The sequence below is a fragment of the Narcine bancroftii genome, chromosome 1, assembly GCF_036971445.1.
Source record: "Narcine bancroftii isolate sNarBan1 chromosome 1, sNarBan1.hap1, whole genome shotgun sequence".
Taxonomy (NCBI): Eukaryota; Metazoa; Chordata; class Chondrichthyes; order Torpediniformes; family Narcinidae; genus Narcine; species Narcine bancroftii.
Window position 1 is genome coordinate 239,776,290 of NC_091469.1, and position 20,841 is coordinate 239,797,130.

At 49.1% G+C, this 20,841-nt stretch overlaps 1 protein-coding gene and 1 long non-coding RNA gene across 9 annotated transcripts in view; one reads left to right on the forward strand and one right to left on the reverse strand.

The window, feature by feature from the left end:
* The window catches only part of LOC138740630 (uncharacterized), a 151,809-nt gene that overhangs the window by 67,305 nt on the left and 63,663 nt on the right, over nt 1-20,841 (forward strand). Inside the window, exon 3 of one of the 7 annotated variants that reach the window (XR_011343089.1) lies at nt 2,377-2,452. The exons of the other annotated variants lie outside the window; for them this stretch is intronic. The gene's annotated coding sequence lies outside the window, so the exon portion shown is untranslated. Of the gene's footprint in view, nt 1-2,376; nt 2,453-20,841 lie in introns of those variants that run through there. 7 annotated transcript variants of the gene reach the window in all.
* LOC138740646 (uncharacterized) overlaps nt 1-20,841 on the reverse strand; it is a 58,741-nt gene that overhangs the window by 21,652 nt on the left and 16,248 nt on the right. The gene's annotated exons all lie outside the window — the stretch shown is intronic.

Genomic DNA, 20,841 nt, shown 5'->3' on the forward strand with positions numbered 1-20,841 from the left:
CCCCACAAAAGTTACAAAGATCAAAAGCCAACATTTCAGAGGTGTGTTTCAGATGCGGGACTGAGATAAGAACTTTTCTACAGGCTAAGTGGTCATGCATGAAACTGAGGTCATTGGCCTTCACAGGTGACCAGGTAATTTCATGGAAATAAGTGACATATTGACCAAATGTGAAAACTCATTTATAAAAATAACACAGGCGGTAGCAAAAAAATGTATCGCGATTACTTGGAAGTCCGACTGCAGAAATGAAAAGCTGTATACCTAAGGAAAAAAAAAATCACACATAACTTGAAGAACAAATATGACACTTTTGTAAAGGTTTGGCAGTCAGACCTGGACCACATAGGGGCCCAGATACAGTAATAAAAAGGAAAAAAAAAAGAAAAAAAGTAACTATTAGATAGATTTAAAGTGTAGTTTCCCCAACTATACTCTATATACTTAAAATATATGTAAGCTTTTACAGTGAATGGATCTATATGTATGGAAGTGAGGGGAAGTGGGAAGTGGGGAAGGGAAGGGACAGTTTTGTTTTTGTTTGTTGTGTTTGTGAGAAAATGTTTAATATATTGTATATTTAAAATGTTACTAGGTATAAATTTTGAAAAAAAAACAATGAAATGACTTAGACATTGTATAATATTAAGCATAATGGAAGAACCTGTACCAAAACAAAGATTTTGCGTAGAGCTGAATGTGGTGGTCCACCACTGGTCTACTGCAGGGGGCAACCTCTGTACCTGCAGAACAGCATGGGGACAAGACAACACCTGGCCGGCTGTCAATCAGCTGACCTGAATGGACCAAGCCCCACCCGGTCGGGTGTCAGTCACTCTCCGGGATATAAGCCCGAGTCGGCCCTTCGAGGCCACACTCTCAGAGCTCACAGCAAACAACAGCACACTCTCACAGCTGGCTCTGTGGAGTTTTATGTCGAATCAAGCCTGTTGTACAGTCTTTTGGTTTTGTGTGTTTGCTTCAGACCAACAGCGCACCACAATTTATTCGACATAAAATTTTACAAGCTGCTATGGAAAAGCTCCTGAGCGCTGGGAGCCTCGAGGTTGACCCATGCCACCTGGAAGCACAGATGCGCTTCGAGATCTGGCAACACATGGTCAAAGTGGTCATCGAGGCTCATGCCAATTTCATCCTGGATCGGAAGAGACTCGTCCTACTCTGATCCAAGCTGGGTCCCAGAGCCTTTCAGATTCTCAAAAACTGCACCAGATACTTGGAAGAGATGACCATCCTCAAGGCCATATATAAACCTTCCACAAACATGGACTTTGCAAGGTACCTCCTGAGTATCCAAGCCCAACAATCCGGGGAGGCGGCTGAGCCTTACCTGGGAGCTCTGCGTGAGTTGGCCCGACCTTGTCTGGCAGAACCCAGGGTAAGTGAAAGGAGGTCGAGAGACTGATCAGGGACGCCTATGTCCGAGGGCTACACGCGAGGGCCACCAGACAGAAGCTGCTGGAAGAAAATATCTACTCACTGACTAAAACAGTGGAGGTAGTTTGAACCCTGGAAGCAGCCACCCTACTCATCGAAGCCTTCGATTCCAGGCTCCCTCAGGCCTCCTCATGGTCAGCACAATTGGCTGTTGTGGCCAAGCTGGGGAAGAATTGTTGCTGTGGGTCCCGGTGTAGGTCCGATCGCCGATCATATCAAAACAGTCCGGTCAAATCCCAGTACTGCTTGAGGTGCAGCAAGAAAGGCCACTTTGTGAAGGTATGCCTCTCAAAGCCAGCTGGCAGCTCAGCGGCCCTCAAAGATCTTTCCCCCCTCCCTCACAGCCCCCACCATGTGCGATTGCCGGGCAGTGTCATTGCCCCCACAGCCACTTCTAGCCTCCTCAGCCCCAGCCCCGGCAACCCAACTTCCGGCCTCGCTGGCAACAATTGGCACATGTGTGCCATGCGCCCAGCCCAGCCCTCGCCCTTGTCAGTGCTGCCCGCCGAAGACTACAACAGCGTCACTTCTGGTCTACTTCCCTTTTGCCATCCCTTGCCCAGACACCTCCATGGCCACTGTCATCAGGGCACTGACACAGATCTTCACCATATTTGGCTACCCTGCGTTCATCCACAGTGACTGGGGTTCTAGTTCCATGAGTGAGGAACTATGCCAGTATCTGACAGCAAGGGGCATCGCGACTAGTCACACAACTAGTTACAAGCCAAGAGGTAATGGGCAAGTTGAATGCGAGAACAGGGTGATCTGGAAGGCAGTTCTTCTGGCTCTTAAGTCAAAAGGGTGGTCCATAGAGTACTGGCAGGACACTCTTCCGAAGGCGCTCCATGCTATTCGGTCACTTCTGTGCACGACTACCAACGTGACCCCTCATGAACACCTGTTTTTGTTCCCCAGGAGATCGGCGACAGGAATGAGCCTCCTGACATGACTCGTGTCCCCAGGACCGGTACTCTTGCATAGACATGTTTGGGCGCATAATGCCGAACCCCTGGTCGAGCAGGTATTCCTCCTACACGCGAATCACAACTATGCCTACGTTAGGTTCAGCAGCGGCAGGGAGGACACCGTCTCATTCAGGGACCTGGCACTGGCAGGAGCACCCACCACAACACAGCATCCTCCAGCCCAGAACCCTGCCAGCCTGACACACACCCCCAACCCCGAACAGCTATGGGGCACTCAAGACCTCCTTGGGCACCAAGGACTTGCTACAACCATGGAGGATGAACCTGTCCCCTTGCCAATCCAATGCGATGCACACGACTCGAACCCGGCCACCTCTCCGCGCTGCACCACGCTATCCACTCCGAACCCTGCTCCCAGCCCTCCCACACTCTCATCAACCAGTGACCAGGAGCTAGTCCTGCAACTTCCCCCGCCCGCCCCCCCCCACCCCGGGTCAATCTTAAAGAAAGGGGTGAGTGTGGTGGCCCACCACTGGCCTACTGCAGGGGCCAACCTTTGTGCCTGCAGAACAGCATGGGGACAAGACAACACCTGGCTGGCTGTCAATCAGCCGACCTGAATGGACCAAGCCCCACCCGGTCGGGTGTCAATCACCCTCCTGGATATAAGCGTGCGCCGGCCCTTCAAGGTCACATTCTCAGAGTTCACAGCAAACAGCAGCAAACTCTCACAGCTGGCTCTGTGGAGTTTTATGTCGAATAAAGCCTTTTGTACAGCCTTTTGGTCTTGTGTGTTTGCTTCTGACCGACAGCGCACCACACTAAGATATATCCTTTCAAGTGCCAGAAGCCTGTCAGCTTCATCGCAGCCCCAATAATACCCATTGCCTGTTGGATGATGCAACTTTGATTGAAGACAAGAGCAACATTCTACTTGTGTGCAGCAAAGGAAGGTCAAACCGCTGCATTCAAACAGTTTGTTGCCATTCCCTTAGTAGGGGTGTGGTGCGCTGTTAGACAGAATCAGACACACACAAGGTAAAGACTGAACAACAGGCTTTAATCCACAAAGACTTCCACAGAGCCTGGCTGGCTGTGGCTGCAGCAACTCAGTGTGAGGCCTCGGGAGAATGGCACAGGCTTATAGGCCGACCGGGTGGGGCTTGATCCATTCAGGCCGACTGATTGGCAGCCAGCCAGGTGTTGTCCTGTCCCCTCACACTCCTGCAGGTACAGAGGTTGCCCCCTGCAGTTGGCCAGTGGTGCACCACCACATTCACCCCCTTCTTTAAAATTGTCCTGGAGTGGGGGGGGCAGTAACAAGGAATCACATCAACTATGTACACACAATATTTACAGGTTGGGACGATTCGGCGTCTGGCGGGGTCTCTGTGACTGTTGTAGGACTGGCTCCTGGTCACTGGTCAGAGGGGAAGTGGGGGGGCTGGCAGCAGGGGTCTGTGTGGCTGGCGTGGTGTCGCGCGGAGGGGTGGCCAGGGGGGCCAGGGGTCGACGTATGCAGGTTATAGTGGATGGGTAGGGGGACGGGTTCGTCTCCTAAGGCTGAAGTGGGCCCCTGGTGGTCACGGAGGCCCTGGATGCCCCATAGCTGCCTGGAGATGGGGGTGTATGCCCGGTCAGCGTTGCCTTGGATCAGAGGGAGGTGTGGTGTGGTGGGTGCTCCTGCTGGTGCCAGGTCCCTGTTTGAGATGGTGTCCTCCCTGCCACTGCCAAACCTAACGTAAGTGTAGTTATGGTTTGCATGAAGGAGGAAAACCTGCTCCACCAGGGCTTCGGCTTTGTGTGTCCGTATATGTTTACGCAGAAGCACAGGTCCTGGGGACATGAGCCATGCTGGGAGAGACATTTCAGTCGCCGACCGCCTGGGGAATGAGAACAATGTTCGTGAGGGGTCTCATTGGTAGCCGTGCACAGCAGTAACCAAATGGCATTGAGCGCCTCGGGCAGGGTGTCCTGCCAGAATTCAACGGCCTTTAGCTTATGCTGGTCTACTATAAGATCCATCTCTTGCTGGAAGATGGAGACCTCGTTTGTAACCCAAAAAGGAACCCGGTGGAACTGGTACAGGCGCCCGACCGCCTCAAAGGTGGTGTAGGGCTTGTCCTTCAGGTGGATAGGGATTTGGTGATACACCAACTTCAGGTCAATCGTGGAAAAAACCTGGTAGTGGCAATCTCATTGACCATGTTGGTGATCCTTAGCAGGGGGTAGGCATCCAGCTGGGTGTACCAATTAATGGTCTGGTTGTAATTCACAACCATCCTTGGCTTACTTCCCCCTTTGACCACCAGGACTTGGGCTCTCCAAGGGCTGTTACTGAGCTCTATAACGCCTTCCGCCAGGAGTCATCGTACTTCCGCCTTGATGAAGTCCTTGTCTGCAGCTCAATAGCGCCTACTTATGGTGGCGATCAGCTTGCAGCCTAGCGCAAGATGTGGGAAGAGCGCTGGTGGGGTGATTTGCAGTGTGGAGAGGCCGCAGGTTGGCCGGGCCTGGTAGGTTGGTGTGCTGTGCAATGTGAGTGGAGGTTGGGGCCCCCTGAAGGCAAGGGTGACACTCTGCAGGTGGCACTGGATTTCCAGGCCCAGGAGGAGTGGTGCACAGAGTTTGGGCATGACCAGGAGCCTGAATCCTGTGTAAGTCTCCCCTCCCACCGTTATATTGACCAAGCAGTGTCCAAGGGTACCAACAGTCCTATCCTTGGTGGCGAGGGCGATCGAGCAAGTGGTGGGGTGAACCTTCAACCTTAGGGAGTCCAGGATGTCGCCCTCATGTGCCTCGATGATTGCCTTGACTGCGTGTTGCCAGATCTCAAAGCGTGTCTGGGCTTCCGGGTGGCGTGGGTCGACCTGGAGGCTTCCTGCGAACAAGAATTTTTCCATGGCAGCTGTGGGAAAATTTTGTGGATTAAATTGTGGTGTACTATTAGACACAATCAGACACACACAAGGTAAAGACTGAACAACAGGCTTTAATCCACAAAAACCTCCACAGAGCCAGGCTGGTTGTGGCTGCAGCAACTCAGTGTGAGGCCTTGGGAGACTGGCACAGGCTTATAGCCCAGAGGGTGAATGACAGCCGACCGGGTGGGGCTTGATCCATTCTGGCTGACTGATTGGCAGCCAGTTAGGTGTTCTCCTGTCCCCTCACACTCTTGCAGATACAGAGATTGCCTCCTGCAGTGGGCTGGTGGTGTACCACCACAGAGGGCACAAAGCCAGTAAAGCAATTTGTCCTCTCTTCAAAATGCTCTCCTCTCCATTTGTGCCAATGGGTCATTAACACACCACATATCCTATTCTAGTGAACTCTAATGAGGGCAGTAGACTTTCTAAACCCAGAAAAGATAAGGACATGGAAGTCAGGCATTGAATGTACAGTTACATGAATTAATGTGTAGTATGGCATGATTTCATGTCTACATTTAATTCAGAAAGATCTCATGGGTCATCAAAATTGATGGAGGGTCCTTTCCACTGTGAATACATGTTCAGCTATATCAGTTAGACCATTCATGTCTAAACTTTCAGTTCTGGGATTTAATAAGTGTTGTTTGAGGGCACACAGCTCAGCAATGTGGAATCCAAAGTGTATGTGTAGTGGATGCCACTTTGTAAAACATGCAAAAACTGGGCACTGACAATCTCAGATTCTTGCCATGTAATATTTTCATTTTGCAGGTTCAATGGCTAGCATACAATGGCTCTATCTAAACTATAAATTTATTACCATGATTGACAGGGTATTGGGAAAACTGGCTGATTATTTTCTTTCTAATTCTGTGGACATTCAAGGATCAGTAGATATTTTCTACTGATCATAAAATGTCAAACATTACCCAGCATTTACTTTTTACAAGAAAAAAATTGACAATGGAATCTTTCAGTTCAGTGACCATTGTATAAATTTTGATGTACAGGTAATTTAGACCAAAGGATTGGTCATCACTCAGATTGGTCATAAGTTGGATTCACATATCTTAGAGGTATTAAACCAATTTTTCCAAAAAAAATTAAACAAGGGAACCTTTAATGAAGAATCTCAGCATATGTACAGTTTTTTTTTAAAAGTCACTTGTATGTGTGGGTGGTCGTAACTTGAGTTTGCCGTAAGTTGAGGACCACCTGTATAATTTTTTATAAATAGTGAGATGTAAAAATGTTTGTTGGTCTCAAAGTTAATGATTAATTCAGTCTCGCAAGAGCTCTTCCTATTCTGCCATCTTTATAACATTCTGTAAACATATAGAAATTACTGTTTTAAAAACTAAAGAGTGAATAATTGCTAAATTGAAAACATTTATCTATTTATCAACTTTAGAATGATTGAGAGCAAATCAAAAAATGGATGGAGACTGAGCATAGTTTTTCAGTAAATTTCAGTTCCAACTTTGTTCAGTTAATTAAAATGCAGCTCGCTTCCAAGAAGCCCATATTTTGTGAACGGTAGAGCAGGACACCTGTCACTGAAGTGCTCGTTTCAAGAGCCTGATGATCTGCATCCAAAGGCTCTGGTTGGCTTAAAGATTGCAAAGTGTGATTTTCTGCAAGCAGTAATGAGCTACAAATGCAGGGAATGAACTCTGTGATGTCAGCAATAGCAGGACGGTATGGTTGAAAATTGATGTTGAGGAGACTGGAATACAATTGGCCGAGGAATCCATAATAAACGTTTCCAGAAAGCTTTGAAGTGTTCAGAAATTTACAGTGGGACAGTACTTTGAAATGATTTTGTTGAACAGGAACAAGGTCTTGCAAAATTTTCCATCATCTTACCTTGCAGCAGAATCTGGTTAGATCGCTTGCCTCTTCAGTTTTGATTTACATGCACCCCTCCTTTGGTAATAATTTCTAAATCACTATTTATCCAAATGTACATGCTGTTAATGAGGGATATATCTGAGAGCAGAACAGAATGAAAAATCTACATTTTTCTGAAAAGCATTCTGGAATATGAAATACTAACATTTTAGCAAAATCCTGAAATTCAAAGTAATGAAAAATTTATTAGGTGACAGTCAGATTCCTGGTCATGTGATATTTCTCAAAGCTATTGAATGATTTGGGAATTATCACATTTTTAAACACATTTTTTGATTTGTGGATTAACGTGATGCGGGGATATATGACTGAAAAAACATCGTTCCTAAAAATAACCGTTTGTGGCGATGTGAGCAGTGGAAGAAACACAGCCACCACGTTGAGGGTCATTAATGACCTTTTATTCAAATTCAGCACGCCCCTTTAAGGGCAGCATGAGCTCAGTCACCTGATGCCTTGTGACGTCATAATCGCTGCCCAGTGAGTGCGCTGGAAGGGATACTGGATTCAGGGAGAAACTTCTGACGATGCCATTGCCCCATGTCTGCCCCGCCACATGGCGATACAAGCGGGGTCGGTTCGCCATGAGGATGTGCGCTGCCACACAACCCACACCCCCCCAGAACCGGCTACGCATCCTGTCGCTTTGGCAACTGGCCCTGGCACTTGGGCGCGGCCGCCTGCACCGGCTGTGATGTCCAGATGGGCCGCCTTCAGGCGGTCCACCATAAAAAGTTCCTCTCTCTCCCCCCCCCCCCCACCAACGACCAGGTTGAAGGATCCACCGGAAGACTTTGTATGGCCCCTCGTACAGTCGCTGTACGTCACCTTGTGTTTCCCTCTGCACAAAAACGAACTGGGCCGAGTCAAGCTCTTTGGGGAGATGAAACAGCTGGGTGCCATGGCGTGCCGGGGGTAGGGAGGAGGTAGGGAGGCCAGTTGCCTGAGTAGGTCCGCCTGCAGGCTTTTGTCAGTGGCCGTGGTGTCAGGGTCTGGGCTGAAAAACTCACCCGGCAGGGAAAGCGGTGCGCCAGAGAACATCTCCACTGCTGAAACCTGCAGGTCCTCCTTGAGTGCCATCCTAATCCCAAGGAGGACCCAGGGTTGTTCATCACCCAGTCTGGTCCAGACAGCATGGCCATAAGTGATGCCTTCAGGTGCCTGTGGTACCTCTCCACCAACCCATTGGACTGTGGATGGTATGCTGTGGTGTGGTGGAGCTTGACCCCCCACCCCCCCCCCCCCAAGGAGCTTCGCCATCTGAGTCCACAGCACAGACTTGAACTGCGCCCCACTGTCACTCGTGATGTGTGCCAGGACTCCGAAACAGGCGATCCATTGGCTGAGCAGAGTCCTGGCGCACGTTTCCACGGAGGTCTCCTTAATCGGGATGGCCTCCGGCCACCTTGTGGCCCGATCCACCACAGTGAGGAGGTAACGAGCTTCCTTGGACACTGGCAGGGGCCCGACGACATTAACGTGGATGTGTTGGAGTCTGTGAACCGCCGGGTCAAAGTTCTGGATGGAGACTTGCATGTGTCACTGGACCTTGGAGGTCTGGCACCTGGTAAAGTTCCTGGCCAGTTCTGCCACCTCCTTCTTCAGCCCATGCCACACAAACCACTCCGCAACCATCTGCATGGTTGTCTTTACTGCTGGGTGAGTGAGGTTGTGGATCAGACTGAAGACCTTCGCTCTCCAGTGCAGTGGGACCACCGGGTGCGGCATGCCTGTTGAGACATCGCAGACCAATGTGTCCGGGCTGCTGGGCACCTGGACATCCTTGAGTTTGAGGCCCGAGATGGCTGTCCGCATGGCCTGCGTCTCCGCATCGTTCCTCTGTGCCTGAGCCAGTTACTCGTAATCCAGGCTGGGTACAAGAGTGTTGATGGCTGGATGGGAGAGCGCATCCGCCACTACATTGTCCTTCCCGGCCCTGTGACGGATGTCGGTTATGAACTCAGTCACATACGAGTGGTGGCGCTGCTGTCTGGCGGACCACGGATCCTTGGCCATTGCCAGTGCTTGAGTGAGGAGCTTGTGATCAGTGAAGGCTGTGAATGGCTTGCCCTCGAGGAAGTAGCGGAAGTGGCAGATGGCCAAATACAGCGCCAGGAGCTCCAAGTCGAAGGTGCTGTACTTGAGCTCCAGTGGGCTCAGCTGCTTACCGAAAAAGGCCAGTAGGCGCTATTGTCCATGGAGCCACTGTTCCAGAACCCCTCCCACTGCCGTAGCTGAGGCGTCCTGGAGAGCACTGTGTGTGCCTCTGGCCGTGGGTGCACCAGCAGCGTGGCGCTGGCTAGAAACTCCTTTGTCACAATGAAAGCCCTGTCTGCCTCCTCTGACCATGATAAAGTCTTTTCTTTGGTGGCCATGAGCGTGAACAATGGGCGCATGGTGTACGTGGCTCCAGGGATGAAATGATGGTAAAAGTTCGCCATCCCCGCGAACTCTTGGAGGCCTTTCAGGGTGGAAGGTTTGGGTAATTGTTGAACAGCCACTACCTTCTCTGGCGCCGGCGTGGCCCCAGCCGCTGAAATGGTGAGCCCCAGGAACTGGAGGGACTCCTTGCCGAACTGGCATTTGGCCGTGTTGACCATAAGGCCAAAGTCCGCCAGCCGGGCAAAGACTGTGTGGAGGTGGGCTTTGTGTTCATCGCGGTTGCGACAGGTAATGAGAATATCATCCAGGTAAATGAACACAAAGTCCAGGTCTTTTCCAACTGCGTCCATGAGGTGCTGGAACATTTGGACCACGTTCTTTAGACCGAAGGCCATATGCAGGAACTGAAGAGGCCGAAAGGGATGATAATGGCTCTCTTACCTATGTCGTCTGAATGCATGGGAATCTAATGGTATCCCTGCATGAGGTCCACCTTGGAGAAGATCTGTGTGCCGTGGAGGTTGGCGGAGAAGTCCTGTATGTGGGGCACCAGGTACCTGTTGGGGGTGGTTGCATCGTTCAACCGACAGTAGTTCCCACATGGTCTCCAGCCCATGGACGCATTTGGGACCATATGGAGCGGTGATGCCCAGGCGCTGTCCAAGTGCTGGACGATTCCCAGTTCCTGGAGCCTGGAGAACTCCTCCTTTGCCTGCTGGAGCATCTCAGGTGGCAGCCGTCTGGGTCTAGTGTGCAGTGGGAAGCCTTGTTTGGTGATGTGGTAGAAGACCCCATGCTGGGGCAGGGCAGCGTTGAACCATGGCTCTAAGATGGCAGCGAATTTGTGGAGGTTCTCATCAAACTCAGACCTCCGGGCTTCTGCTGTGTCCAGTCAGGTGGAGTGTAACGTTCGGGCGTTGACCAGTCTTTTGCCCTTCAGGTCAACCAGTAGTTCGTGAGCTCTGAGGAAGTCGGCCCCTAACAACGCGGTGCCCATGGAGGCTAGGACGTACTTCCAGTGGAATTTCTCCTTCCTGATCTGGACCTGTGCCCTGTGGGTGCCATAATTGCTGATGGTAGAGCCGTTGGCTGCCCACAGGGTTGGACCTTGAGATCGGGTGCAAGTCTCAAATGCTGTGGGGGATGGACGCTGAGCTCAGCCCCTGTGTCCACCAGGAATCAGTGGCTGGTAGATCTGTCCATCACATGAAGGAGGATGTTTGTGTGGCCAGCCATCGCAGCCATCAATGGCAGCTGGCCTGGTAGTTTCCCTGAAACTTATGGGCTTGTGCTCCCCAGTGCTGGTGGTAGAAACACCAGGTCAACTGGCCCTTCTCTGGCTTGGTCTTGGGAGCGGTTTCCAATTGGCTGGCTCCTGGTCATGCCACCTGGTTGAGGGCTGCCTTGTTCTCCCTCTTTGTGTGCCAGAGGGCATCCGCATGGGCTGCTGCTCTCCTCGGGTTCGAGAAGTCTTCATCTGTGAGGAGCAGCTGGATGGTCTCTGGCATCTGTTCCAGGAATATCTGGTGGAAGAGAAAACAAGGCTTGTGGTCTTCTGCCAGGGCCAGCATTTCGTCCATCAGCACCGACGGACTACGGTCCCCAAGCCCATCTAGATGAAGGAGCCTGGAAGCCCATTGCTGGGGGGTGAACTCAAAAGTTCACAGCAGCAGATTTTTAAGGGCAGTGTACTTGCCCACAGCCAGGGGTGGTGGATGATGTCGTGCACCCTCGCTGCCGTATCTTGGTCCAGAGCGCTCACGATGTGGTAAAACACCATGGCGTCTGCGGAAATGTTGCAGAGTTGAAACTGTGCTTCCACCTGCCCGAACCACACGTTCTCAAGTCAGTGGGTCCAAAAGGGAGGGAAGCTCAATGGAGACAGCGTTAAGCTCTGCTGAATCCATGGTGTTCAAGTGTCCAGAAATTCATCTGGGCTCTTTGGGGGGTCACCACTGTGGCGGCGTGAGCAGTGGAAGAAACACAGCCACCACGTTGAGGGTCGTTAATGATAGTTTTTATTCAAATTCAGTGCACCCCCTTTAAGGGCAGCAGGAGCTCAGTCACCTGGTGCATTTTGACATCATAATCGCTGCCCAGGGTGGGCGCTGGAAGGGATGTTGGAGTCAGAGAGAAACCTCTGACGACGCCATTTCCCCATGGCTGCCCCGCCACGTGGCGATACAAGTGGGGCCGGTTCGCCATGAGGATGTGCGTCGCCACATGTTCTTATTAAAGCTATCAAAGTGATCCTCAGCTAACAAATATCTTTTGAAGTGCAGTCACTGTTGTTTTACATGTAAGGCAGCAATCAATTTATGTCTGGAAAGGACCAGGAAAAGACAATGATGTTCAGTTGTCAGTGGTGCTAATTGAGAGAGGATGTTGGTTATTACTGCTTGAAATGTCATGCTTTATGATAGCCCAATGTACCATAAAAATGAAAATCTCCAGAATGCTTTGATATATTTTATTAAGGATTTAAATTGAAAAAAATTTGACATGAGTGAGAATAATTGAGGGTGAACAGGGAAAGAAGAGAAACCTGGGAAGAGCAGAGAGCAATATTAAAAGCAACGGCGCTGTGAACTCTACTTATGATAGGATTTACTCCAGGAAACTAATTCTCATTTCTAACATTTTCTTTTTAAAATATTTTTATTGAGTTTAACAAAAACCCTTTACACAAGGTAAACTAATCATATCATAAATCAAATCATATCATATATGTCACATATCTATTAAAAATTAGAAGCAACCATAATTATTACATAACATCTCATTCAAGACATCAAATTCTCTAATTATAACTAAACAATTAAATCATAACTCTTATGACATCCAATAATAATACTGAATATGAAAATGATAGCTAATATGAAAAATTCCTTTATATTGATATTTTATACCTCTCTGATGTGATCATCTGTGATCTCATCAAAGAAGTATCTGCAATATGATCTATTGTAGTGGCGGCTACACTACTAACTGAAGGATCACACAGTTCAATGAGCAAAACTGATTTATTGCAGGCTGGCTGGCTGGTCTTATACTCCCACCCTGGACCTGGCTGAGAACCACGCTGGGGGGCCCCGACATCACCAGGTCGCCAAGCACAGGCTTCTGAGCCCGGTGCCGAGGTTGGGAGGAAACCCTCGACGTCACCATTATGGCCTGCCCTGCCACGTGCATGACAAGCGGGGCCGGTTCGCCTGCCTAATGGCATACCGCCACACAGCCCCTCCCCCCAGAACCGGCGCCAATGTCCTTTTTTGCCGGGCGGCCTCGCTTCTTGGGTTGGGCCACAACTACTGGCTCGATGGGGTCGAGGTGGGCTGGCTTTAACCTGTCCACCATAAACAGTTCTCTCTTACCACTGATGTCCAGTATTAAAGTGCATCCTGAATGCTGGATGACTTTGTACGGCCCTTCATATGGTCTTTGTAGAAGTGCTGTGACGGGCCCTGCCTGATAAAAACGTACTCTGCGGAGTACAGCTCGCTGGGGATGTAAGAGCCCCGTGTGCCTTATCTGGGCAGTGGTGGGGGTGTGAAGGAGTCCAAATGGGCCTGGAGGTGGGGAAGTAGACCGTGCGGTGACTGCTGGGGGTTGTGAGGTGCATTTATGAACTCACCAGGTAGGGCTAGTGGTGCACTGTAGACCAGTTCGGCTGATGACACCTGTAGGTCTTCTTTGGGTGTAAAGCGGATGCCCAGGAGCACCCAAGGCAGCTCGTCCACCCTGTTGGGGCCGGTGAGGCGGGCCATAAATGCCAACTTAAGGTGGCGGTGCAATCGCTCGACTAGCCCATTGGCTTGTGGGTGATAGGCCATGGTGTGATGTAGCTCGATCCCCAGCCTGTTGGTGAGCTGTGCCCAGAGCTTAGAGGTGAACTGGGCACCCCGATCACTAGTGAGGTGGTTTGGGATGCCAAACTGGGCAACCCAACTGTTCAAAAGCGCTCAGGTGCAGGAGTCCATGGAGGCATTTGGCATCGGGATCGCTTCGGGCCAATGAGTGGTGCAGTCTACCACTGTGAAAAGGTAATGGTTACCTCGGGAAATGGGTAAGGGTCCGACGATGTCCACATGTATGTGGCTGAAACATTCCTGATGTGCTCAAAATCTTGTACGGGCACTCTGGTGTGCCTGTTTACCTTGGAAAGCTGGCAATGGGTGCAGGTTCTGCCCCAGTCTGCAATCTGCTTCCAAAGCCCGTGCCAGTCGAAACATTCTGCCACCATACGGAAGGGTAGGAAAGGTCATGGATATGGTGGAAGACTTGTCTGCACCACTGCTGGGGAGCCACTGGTCACGCGGTGCTCATGGAGACATCGCACAGAATGGAGCCCTCACCATGAGGAGTCAGGAGGTCCTGGAACCGCAGGCCCATGATGGCAATCCTGAAGGCCCACGTCTCCTCATTGGACTTCTGGTCCCGGGTGAGCTGGTCAAAGTCGAGGGCGGGTGTCAGCGCCCAAATGGTCGGTCATGAGAGTGCGTCGGCGACCACGTTGCCTTTCCCTGTCTTGTGCTGTATGTGGGTAGTGAACTCTGACACGAAGGAGAGGTGACGCTGTTGGCGGGCTGACCAGGGATCTCTTGCTATAGCGAGCGCCTGAGTGAGGGGTTTGTGGTTGGTAAAAATGGTGAAAGGCCTCCACATTTTACGATCGAAAGCACTATACTTGAGCTCTGGCAGGTGAAGAAGTCGGCTAAAGACTGCCAGTGGTTTCCACTGTCCACTCACCTGCTGCTCCAGGATGGCGCCGACGGCTGTGGCAGAGGCATCGACGGAGAGCGCCATGTGTGGGTGAATGAGCAGGGTAGCCTTCGTGAGGGCATCTTTCATGGCTTCAAATGCCCTTCTGGCATCTGGAGTCCAGGCGAGCGTCTTGTCTTTGGCGAAGAGCGGCTGCATGATGCACGCAGTGCCTGGAATGAAACGGTTATAGAAATTGACCATACCCGCAAACTCCTTTAGCCCCTTGAGGTTGTCCAGGCGTGAGAACTCCCTAACTGCAGCGACCTTCGTAGCGGCAGGTGTAGCTCCTTCGGCCGTGATGGTATGGCCCAGGAACTGCATGGACTCTTTCCCAAACTGGCATTTGGCCGGATTGTTCATTAGGCTGAATTCGGCCAGTCAGGTGAGATTTGTTTTGTGCCCAGTCTACGCTGGCGACAAGGATGTCATCTAAGTAAATGAATATGAAATTCAAATCCCTGCCCACTGTGTCCATAAGGCGCTGGAAGGTATGGGCAGCGTTCTTGAGCCCGAATGGCATGCATAGGAACTCGAATAAGACAAAGTGGGTGATGATGGCCATTTTGGGTATGTATTCGGGGTGCACTGGGATTTGGTGATACCCGCACACCAGGTCAACCTTGGAGAATACCATTGCACCATTCAGGTTGGCCGTAAAGTCCTGGATGTGAGGGATCGGTACTATTAGGTACTATCGCGTCGTTAAGACGTCAATATTCTCCGCAGGGGTGCCAGCCGCTGGAGGCTTTCAGGACCAGGTGGAGTGGTGAGGCCCAAGGACTGTCAAAGTGTCGAATGATCCCCAGCTCCTGCAGATGCGAGAACTCTTCCATCGCTAGCTGGAGCTTATCCGGCAGGATCCGATGTGCCTTGGCATGGACCAGTGGGCCTTGGGTGGGGATGTGATGAAACACCCCATGGTGTGGTGAGGCGGCGGAAACTGTGGCTTGAGGAGGGATGGGAACTCATCCAGAATTCGCTGAAACTCGTCCTTGGGCTTGCTGACCGTGGCCATCTGCGGCTGCTTTGTACTGAAGGCATTGAGGCGAACGGATTGGAAGGTACGGGTATCTACCAGTTGCCTACCTCAAATGTCCAGGGCGGTGTCCACATGGTAAAACTTGGTCGAGTCCGATGAAATCTGGAAGAGGTGAAACTGAGCCTCTGCATGGCTGAACCAGGTCTCTGGCTCCTGAACCCAGAAGTCGAGTGCACCCCGAGACATACTGTGGGCGAGGAGGAAGTCAACACCCAGGATGGCGGTTGGGAGTGACGAAACGGTGAGCCTTCACGAGAACTTCTGCTGGCTGATCTGGAAGTGGATGGTTTTATCTCCATATGTTCGGATCTCCGTCAAATTGGCTGGGAAAGGGAGGTTCTCGAGGCTGGTTCCGGGACTCGATGGCTGTGGCCGGGATGACGCTGATCTGGGCCCCGGTGTCAATGAGGAAGTGTCGGCCGCTGACTGAATCCCGCAGGTAGAGAAGGCTGTATTCTTGGCCAGCCACTGCAGCCATTAACAGCAGCCGGCCAGCTCGTTTCCTTGGAACGAGCAGGGCTGACAACACTTCTGAGCCTTGGCTCCCCAGCACTGGTGGAAGAAACAGAGGCCTGAAGTGGATGGCTTGCTTCTGGCTATGTTCTTTGAGGCCCCTGCAGGGGCTGGGTGTTCCACCGCAGTGCTAGAGGAAGGCTTGGCATGGTTATGCCGTGACTCTTAACCTGCTGGACTGCTGAGCCCTCTGGGAATCGTTCGAGCCATAGCTCCTGAGCCTTTTGAGTGACCTTCCTAGGGTCAATGAAGCACACCTGCGACAGTAACGGCTGGATGTCTTCAGTCAGATGGTTGAGGAAGATGCGCTCGAAGAGTGGGCAGTTGGTGTGATTGCCCATGAGCACAAGCATCTCGTTCATCAACTCGATTGCAGTTCTGTCCCCCAAGGCGTCAAGGCGCAGCATCCGAGCATCATGCTGGCGCCTGGAGAGGCTGAGGGAGCCGGTGAGCACTCCCTTGATGGTCCTGTACTTATCTTCCACGGGTGGGTGCTGAACGAGGTGCAGCACTTGTTTGGCGGTTGCCTGGTCCAGGGTGGCGACCACATGGTAAAACTTGGTCGAATCCGATGAAATCTGGCAGAGGTGAAACTGAGCCTCTGCATGGCTGAACCAGGTCTCCAGCTCCTGAACCCAGAAGTCAGAAAGCTTGATGGCTATAGCGTTGATCGAAGGGTCGTTCATGTCGGGTTCAAAGATGTTTGAACCTGTTGGGGTCACCAATTGTAGTGGCGGCTACACTGCAAACTGAAGGATCGCACAACCAGACGGGTTGAGTTCAGTGAGCAAAAACTGATTTATTGCAGGCTGCCTGGCTGGTCTTATACTCCAAGCCTGGACCTGGCTGAGAACCGTGCTGGGGAGCCCCGACATCACTGGGGCGTCATGTGGGTCACCAAGCATGGGCTTCTGAGTCCAGTGCCAAGGTCGGGTGGAAACCCCCGACAGCACCATTTTGGCTGACTGCCCCGCCGCGTGCATGACAAGCGGGGCCGGTTCGCTTGCCTAATGGTGTACTGCCACACTATAATCTATAGTTCATCCCCCACTTTACTGGTTTGACTTAATAATAAAAAGCAAAAAAAAAAATTCTCCCTACTAAATTACCCCCTCCTTCTAAACAAGGTTATCTTTATACATTGTAAATATGTATCAAATAATGGCCCCCAGGCACTAGCCAGGGAATCCCTAGAGCATCTACACCACTTAAATCCTCAAATTCTGATAATAATCCACGAACGACCCTTACTTCTTATTAAATTCAGATTTTGCAACTTTAATATTAGATCTAATTTTTTTTCTGAACTTAAATAAGACATGATGTCATGTGACCATTGTGATGAGTGAGTGGGTGAAACAATGTCTTTCCACTTCATCAAAATTGCTCGTCTGCATCAACGAAGCAAAAGCTAAGATTCTCTTCTTGGTTGAGGACAGAGAGATATCCTCTTCTAAAGAAAAGCCAAATAAAACAATTAAAGGGCATGGTTCTAATTTAGTTTTAAGAATCGTTGATAAAGTTTGGAACATTTTGTTTGACTTTATCTTTAAATGGAATTCTGCACCAACTTCTGGATGTTGAAAAACATTATTCCTTATGCATCGCTGTACAACTTTTGGGACTATATGTGCTAAAGCTAAAAAGACAAAACCCATCTGAAATGAATCTGCATGTAGTGTCTTACTGGATTTTCAACTCTATTATCAACATTCCAGCATGTTTTAGGGAGTGGGAGTCAATCCCAGTATTATTGAAACAATTTTCACTACTTAAGATTAGGAGTGTGTGGGTGTATTTTAAAAAAAATATTAAGCAAAGCTACTGAAATATTGAGGGCAGTGAGGAAATCTTTTGCCATCTTTTGAAAAAAGGGCTTAGAATTGCTGACTGCTTCTTTAGCTTGGAGCTTGGATCGTAGTGGAAGGCAGCACTTATCCAGGCAAACAGCAAATCATCCAGGTTTGTGAAAATTAGAATTCAGGTGTGCAAAGGAATCCTCAAGGGTTTGGAAGACACACAGTTATTCCTAGCCCTTGAACTTCCATAATTTGGTACCTGGGTAATAATTAGGAGCAAAGTTTTGCGAGATGAGGATTCGAGTTAGGCTAAGTAAGAAGAGACAAACTGACGAGGTTGGGGCAGTGGAATCAAGAGGGTAGAAATTAGGAGGATCACATAACAATAATTTTTTGGTGCTAATTATGTAGAATATGCTATGACACAGACTATATTAGTGATCTCCTCCAGATTAAGCCTGACATATAATGATATTCGTCCGAGCACTTCCCTGCCTGCTTGGTGTTAACATGCCTTACATTTTCCTGGTGTCAGGTACCCCTATGTAAATACCATTACCTATGCAATTATAAACTGGAGGGAAAATCTTCAAATTCTGATCATTGTGGAACAGTCTTACTTGAGCTTGGAGCTAGTTTGCGTCTCTTTTTCGCTTGTACAATAACACTCTGGACACTCTTAACATCAGGAAATATGACTGTAAATTTACTCTGGCAGCTTCCAAAACGTGCAGAGTTTGAGGAAGTTAAGAGTGTGTGTTTTCTCTCCAGCATTAATCTGCTGAGTGGAAAGGTTTTTTTTTCCCCCACAGAGTGCTTGATATCTGGAACCTGCTGCTCGATGAGGAGATGGAATCAGTGCAATCATTATGTTTAAAAGGCATTTAGGCAGGCACTTGAATAGGCAAGGTCTGGAAGGATTCAACCTAATGCGGACAAATAAGATTGATATAGGTAGGGACAAAGATGAACATGGATATCTCTTAAATCCTATCCCACAAAACTAAAACCCAATAATGTTACAGCTCAATATTTCACCTTGACTGATCCAAAGACCCCAATTCCCCCTTCCTAGCCATACAAATCTACAATTCTAACTCATGAAGGCACAACAAAATAAGATCAAGATTAGGGCATCTGGCCTTTAAAGATTGATCTGCCCCAGGCTTTTCCTTCATTCCATACCAGTACCCCATAGCCCACAATCCCTCGTCCTTTCAAATATTTACCTACCTTCCACTTAAATACTTCTAATAATCTCTTGCCAACAGTGTTCTGGGATAGAGAATTCCTGAGATTTACTACCCTGAAACAAGCAATTCTTGTGTCTGTGTGTCCTCATATCAGATTCTCCCATTAATGGAAACAACTAACATCTATACAGTCATGATATGCTCCCCACCCCTCATCAAAGAAATATGTTTCAATAAGATCACCATTTATTCCCTGCATAGAAGGCTGACATTACAGAGATGTGTAAAATTATGAGGGGCAAAGTAAATGCTCAATCTTTATGCCAGAATAGATGGCCCCAGAATGATGAAGCATAGCTTTAAGTCAAATCACCTTTATTTATTGTTTGTACCACGCTGGCACAGTAAAGATGAGATAGCATTTCTCCAGGAGCACAGAGTGTGGTGCGCTGAGGTAGCAGCGAGCAAGCACAAAACTCAAAAGATTGTACAAGAGGCTTTATTCAGGTAAAAGTCTGAACACCAGTTCATGCTTCGGTTGCTCCTGTGTGACTGACTCAGGAGGGGCTGGCTCAGGTCTATATTCAGGTCGGCTGATTGATAGTTGGACAGGTGGCGTCAGGTCTTCCTGCAGGTACAGAGATCGCCCCCTGCAGTCGGTGGTGGTCATATTGCCACACAGAGCAGATTTACATATATATAAGTTAGAATAAAAGTTAAACACATTAAAATATTAAGATACATACAGTAAAAGTACACGGTAAACTATCCACATATGTTCTGGGAATTCAGGAGCCTGATAGCTTGGAGGACAAAGCTGTTGCCCAATCTGAACGTAATGCCCTGAGTGCTACAGTGCCTCCTACCAAATAGCAGAAAGGAGAACAATTTACGTGAGGGGGTGTGTGTTTATTGCCTTTCACCTGCATTGAGTGATGTCCTTCAAGGTAGGAAGAGAACCCCTAATGATCTTTTCTGCTGATTTCACTCTCCTTTGCAGGGTCTTGCAATCCAAGGAGGTCCAGCTTCCAAACTTGGAGGCAATGCAGTTACAAAGGATGATCTCGATACATCCTCTGTAGAATGTAGTAAGGCTGGAGGGTGGGATATGAACTTTCCTTAGTCTTCGTAAAAGTAGAAGCACTTCTGTGCTTTCTTGGCTATGAAGTTGGTGGTAAGGAACCAGGTAAGGGGGGTGAGATTTAAGAGAGACCAGAAGGAAAACCTTTTCACTCAGAGGATAATTTGAATCTGGAACCAGCTGCCAGAGTAAGTTTCAGAAGTAGGTGTAATTTCTATGTTGAAAAGGCATTTGGATGGATACATGGTCAGGAAGGGTTTATGGACCAAATGCCAGCAAATGGGATTTGTCCAGAATGAAAGGCATGTATGATTCCATGATGCTTTGACTCCAAGGTCATCATTCATTCCTCTCAATCGCAAAAAAAAGATAGATCCAACTTCTTTGGCCACTCATGATAGAATAGCTCTCTCAATTCCCTCATTGCTTGGATTTTCTTGCTTTGAAAGGTTAAAATGTATAAACTAAATACATGGATGAAAGGACTCAGAATAACCAAAGATGGTAATGTATAATTTTTAAACAAAAAATGAGCAGTCACATAATTAAGGGTAGATTAGTAAATTAACATAAAGTTTTCTCCTGCTGCACTGTTTTAACTTCTGCAAAAGAGCTCGAGGAACCAGAATATGTTACAACAGGTTGTTGATTCAATGTCATAAACGGTTTAAGTAATTTAATATAAAAACTCAGTGAATGCTCTCGACTATAGTGAGGTATTTTGTAACACTGAGTGGGAATAGCATTACACTGCTGTTAAAAGGCGTTGCTAATAAAATGCCTTGATACTGGATTTGGAGGCTGCAGCCAGAGCGAATCAATACATCTGTCATTCCTGCAAT